The sequence below is a fragment of the Bactrocera dorsalis genome, chromosome 2 (assembly GCF_023373825.1).
Source record: "Bactrocera dorsalis isolate Fly_Bdor chromosome 2, ASM2337382v1, whole genome shotgun sequence".
Lineage (NCBI taxonomy): Eukaryota > Metazoa > Arthropoda > Insecta > Diptera > Tephritidae > Bactrocera > Bactrocera dorsalis.
In genome coordinates, this window is record NC_064304.1 from 90,378,535 (window position 1) to 90,384,597 (window position 6,063).

The following is a 6,063-nucleotide window of genomic DNA, read 5'->3' on the forward strand; positions in this document are numbered from 1 at the left end:
CTGGTGTTTCAGTCGTAGAGCGATTCCTTTTTTGTGAAGTGCTCTTCTGTTTGTTCTCTACTAGAGGTTCTGATGGCTTCTTTTTCAGGTAGTTTTCATATTCCTCCTCTATTGCTTTGAAGCGCTTTGTTTCTGCCTCATAACTGGGGTACCGGCTGCCTGGTCTTTGGCTATCTTCCATAGAATGAAGACTGCCCTCTGGTACCGGTTTTTCCTCAGCTGATTCTGGGACTTTTTGCGCTTCTTTTTGATTTCTCCTTTAGCCGCCAGTGCATTTTGGTTGGTGCTCATGGCAGCTTTGGAGGTGGACGCTTCCTCCCTTACATTCGCTGTTACCACTGCTGTGTCTGCCGTTATACTTAGGTTGGTATGTCCGGCAGTACTCTTACTCGTCTCCTTGCTGGAGGCGAGTAATTCGTCTTCCCCGGATTCCGTAATGGGAATCCTGTAATTCATGTCCTTAGTCGTCGCTGTTGTCGTCAAATTGGTTGTTGTAGTTGTTGTTGTTTCCATTCATTTTTTGGTCCCACGAGTTAGTCGGAAAGGATTGGTCACTCGTCCGCAGAGCCGGTATATGGAGAGAAGGTTTTTATACCTCCGACCTCGCCCGGATATCAGAGGGGACCGTTCGCGATCAGCTATTTATTACACCCCGCCGACCATTCAGCCCTCGGCATGGGTACCTCGACACTTTGGGTTAGGGTGGTGTTGGTGCGGGTGTCCTCATACTTCCACAATAGGAGATGGGCGTTATGCGGTGTCCCTCTCAGTTCGTAAGATTAGAGTGCGTTTGGGATGCACACTTTACTCCTTCTTACGCACCTTCGCCACGACAAGGCGACCAACTTCAAAGAGGAAGTTCACTAGTACCCATATACAGTGTGCGACAAAACTAAAGCACGGAATCTATCTTGTCGGTATTTAACCGAATAAAATCATAAAATAGGCATTACATGATGTTTTATTGATTTGTATTATTAGTTCATGTATTCTTCTTTTAAAATTAGTAAAAATTAAACAAATTAACTTATTGAAATATTATATAAAATTAAATATCTGAAGAACTTAAAAAATCTGGCGCGGCAAAACTAAAGCACATAGCCAATAATTCATATTAATTGCATATCAATTGTTTGTTTAACATTTTTTAATGATCAAAAAATGTTGAATATGTGTAGTTATTAGCTAAATAGAAAAATATTAGTGCATATTTAGTTTCAGTTCGTTGTTCAATACGCTTGCTTTTATATTAAAGTGAAAGATATATCAATGGCTCGAAATAACTATTCTGTTCATTTTAGAAAAAAATTTGTTAAGGATTTTAAGAAAAGAGAATCGGTTATGACTATTGCAAAAGAGTTTGGAATAAATTATTCTATTGTTTCCCGAACATTTAGCCGATTTCGCAAATAAAGCTCTTTGGTTACAGCGCATAGAGGTAGACGGCCACGGAAAGCAACCGAACGAGACGATAAGGGAGTCATTCGGGCAATAAAAAATTACCTTTTTATATCGGCAATATCTATTGTAAGCTAATTACGGTTAAATATATTACAGAGCTCCATACAACGTCGAGCTGTCAATGGGGGGTTTTCATGTTATCTGTAGCAAGGTAGTGCAAAAAAGCCGTATTATTTATTTAAAGAACAGACTGGCGCGACTGGAATTTGTGAGGATGCACATAAATTGAACGATTACCAAATGGTAAACTGTACTTTTTTCTGGCGTACTGAAGTTTAATATAGAAGATTGAGATGGGCTGAAGCTGGGAGGCAGACCGAAGGGACAACGCCTAAATCAGCGCAATAATACAAGCGCGGTGAAACATGATGGAGACAATGTACTAGTGTGGGGTTGTTTTCCAGAGAATGGAATTGGGCCAATTCATTGTATAAACAGTACAATGGACAAATGCAAGCATAAAAATATTTTTCAGAATATTATGCTGCCGCATGTTGCAGAAGAAATGGTTTTAAAATGGAGTTATCAACATGACAACGACCAGAAATATACTGCTATTTGTGTAAAACAGTGATTTGTTGATAACAGGATTGAGGTTTTGAAGCGACTCGCACAATCACCTGATCTCAATCCCATAGAGAACCAATAGAAAATGGTAGATCGAAAAATCAGACGTGAGAATTGTAAAAATAAGGCCGTTTTATACATACTAGTAAAGGTAGCATGGAAAAGCATTTCCTGCGACACATCAAATAAATTAATTGAGTCCATGCCTCGCCGATGTGCACCTGTATTGAAGAATAAGGAATACGCAACCAAATATTGAAAAACATAAATTTTTCAATCACAAAACCCTTTCGTGCTTTAGTTTTGTCGCACCAGATTTTTGGAGTTTTTCATATATTGAATTTTATATATTTTCTTAATAAGTTCATTTGTTTAATTTTTACTAATTCAAAAAGAAGAATGAATGAACTAGTTATAAAAATAAAAATAAAATCATTTATAACATACTTTATGATTTTATTAATTTAAATACCGAGGAGGTTGATTCTGTGCTTTAGTTTTGTCGCACACTGTATGTATATACGTATTCCAAGTCATTTTATAACCCCAACTGGTTGGAAGAAAACGAAAGCTTCAATAACAAAAACTTTAAACTTTAATACAACGATGATTGCAGCTAAAAAATGTTTTGTATATATTCTACAGCACAACAAAAATATTAACCTTCACTCGGAAAATACCTTTAGTGTAATGCATACTTTCGAAACTTTATATAATATTATTGTGCATTGAGCACAGCTTGTGTATTATTTTTTCACACTTTCCCGTTCTCTAGTGGTTTAAAAATCGGTCTAAATTAAGTCTCTTTCGAATTCTATATTATTGAAATTAAACATATTTTAATTGAAATGTTATGTTTTCCATTAAATGTAAAAAGTTTCCGGAAACCAATAATTCCTGTTATTAATATGCATAATAACATTCCTGGACTTATAAAAACTAAACTTCACATTCACTGTACTCAAAAATTGCTGCTCTGTTAACAGTAATGTCAAAAAAGTTGTAATATTCACGCATAGAGAATGCGCTTTTAACAGTGAGAATATAATGCACTCGTTGCATTACAGCTAGGCAATGCTTAACATTACATTGCCTTTCAAGCATTAACACAGAGTATGTACTGTTTGCTTTGTTGAGAGAACCGAAGAAGTCATGTTTGTTTGTGACTTTTGCCGTAGCTGTTATTCATGCTCACCACTTACACTGATATCAAACAATGTTAATGCAATAGGTCACTCGTTGCTTCGGCGATACCAAGTGCAATCAATAAAAGACCGGTGTTGCTTAAAAGTCTTGTAAATTCACGATAACTGTAAAAAATATTTTTTGAAAGATATTTCTAGAAAAGTCAATAACGAAATATACAATCTAAGGCTATGTAATTGCAGTAACTAAGTTCACATGCTCAATAACTTATTCCTAACTACTGTAAAGTCTGTAAATAAACTTAATTTTCTTCCAACAGAACATTTTTATTTCATTTATAATTTTGTGCTAATAAAACGGGCTGACAAAAGCGTCGCAAACACTGTATCCTCAGTATCCTTCAATAACACTTAACAGCAACAGCAGCTACGTTAAATTGCACATAATATTACACATATATTCATACTAACACAGCATATTACAATAAACATAAACGAATATCCAACTACTGCTGAGATGTGTTATTGAACAAACAAACAGTAATGATTTTCAATAAAGTTTAAACCTCAACTGCAGAAATTTCGTTTTATTAAAAGCTTGTTAGCCTGGGAACAAGATTGAAGAAGACGTTTAACGTTGGTTTAGTAGTTTACAGATTTATTAAAATTCTAAAATTATATAATTTTAAATATGCATCGAAGGTTGCAACGCTTTGAATACTTTTTCTATTTTTGACGATTATGGGATTCTGGAATCTAAGATTCAGTTAGAGACACTTCACGGCTGGTTAATCGTAAGTAAATCGACTCCAGAGATCGGAAATAATGAGTAATGTCGAACCGCTGAGTATATTTCTTTCTTTAAGGAGTCTCAACAAAGTCCGTCCTATTCTCGTTCTCAAACATTAAAAAAAATTAAAAATAACTTCAAGGCAAATAATGAATGAGTCAATGGGTATATCTAGCATATGTATATATTGAGTTAAAGAGAGCCCAGCATTCTATGAAAAACAGTGTAGTAATGAAATGCGGCAGCTCGACATACTATGTACAAGGAAAAGAGCGCAGCGTTTTGGAGGCTATTACTCACCGTTCTTAAAGGTAGACTTTCTTCGAAATTAAACACACTGGTTATATTTTATTTTTAAATGTTTATATGCAGTTTCCATAAATTTTATTATACATAATTTTTTTTAGGTCGGTTTTTCTTTGTTGTTTGATCATTCGTATTTTTATGCATGTATTTATTCTCTAATTTTTAGCTATTATTTAGCAATATTTTTATACTCTTGCTTTTTTTTGTTTCCCATTCTCTGGGAGTTTATGAGAGTTCATTTATTCTTTGCTATATATTAGTTAAATATCGATGAAGATCGACCGGAGCGAAGCTCTTTTGTTATTTTACAATTCGATAATGACATTTTATCTGCGGCTGTGCGATATTTGGAAATTATTTGTTTATTTTTCATTTTAGCTGCTGCAGAGAGTGCCCAACTTGCATTCTCTTATCTCATCTCAGTAGCTTCTGTTTGCTTAACTACTAACTAGCTTTTTGATGCAAATATTCGTTTATTATATTTGCCCAATTCTCTTTATCTACTTTAGTTTTAATGCATTTGTGTATTGTTTTGTAGACAGTTGACAGAGATAGTTCTACATGTACATAGACAGTGAGAGGAGTAAATAGTTTTCAACTTTGTTTTCAGTTTTAGTATGGAGTTTCGTACATTACTCAAAAGGGTTATGTTAGATTTAACTTTTTTCTTTTTCAATATTGAAAAATGTTTGCTGTTGAGACTTGTTTTTGTTATCTGTGTCGCTAAGCAAGTTGTGTTGGCCAATGTTCACAAAAAATAAAAACAAAAAAAATATTTCCATCAAATTGCTTGCAACAGAGCATGTTTTATAGGTTGCTCTTGCTAACAGTTACTTTTTTGTTTTTTTTTCAATTCAAGTTTTATAAATTCAAATGCTTTTTCAATGCAGTTATTGTTTTCGTAAAAGAATATATCTCTAGATTACCCCAAACTCTACGCATTTAATCTAAGTTACGCTATTATATTTATAATTTAAGCTGCCTTCTGCAGTTTTGCTTTGATATTGTTATGCTTACAAAAATTTTAAGTAAAATTCTGAAACAAATTGCCTTTTTATTTTGACGATGAAAATTTCTGTTTTTAACTTTTGTCTGTTTACTTCTGTGTTTTATTACCTTGCTTTGCAAAGTTTGACTTTTAAGTTTTGCTTAGTTTTTTGACACACAAACTGCTTAATTGCTTTATGCATATTTTTTGTTGAATTCTTTGAATTTTTTAGTATCGCTTTTTAAATGTTTCTTTATTTTTTATTTACTTGCATTATTTTACATATTCAAAACTTTCCAACAAAAATACTCAAACTGAAATATTTATTAAAAAAATAAGATAACATTTGTAAAACTTTAACAGATTCCATTTTTAAAATGTTTACGTGGCAGAAAAAAAATCTGAATGATTTATTCCTAAAGTGTGTTTGTATTTGTGTGGGATACAAAAAGTTGCGACACGGCACTATGACTACCCAGAATTTTAAATCTATGCAGTCTAGTCTATTTTTGGCATAAATGCCTTTATAGTCACCATGCAAAATATAGCACTGTTAAAAATAATAGAAAACCTGTTCCAACTCAATTTAAAAGAGTGCACTTCGAAAGCCTTTTATATGGAATCGGCTGCTGTATTATTATACAAAAGCTTATATGAGTCAATATGAGCCCGAATACAGATTTTTCCAACGGACTTTCATAGCTACTTAGATAGGCTGCTTTGTCGATTGTGTTCAGCAATTACAGCCGATTCTATGGAATTTGAAGAATCATGTGTTTCTCGCTGAAAAGCTATATAGTATTGTA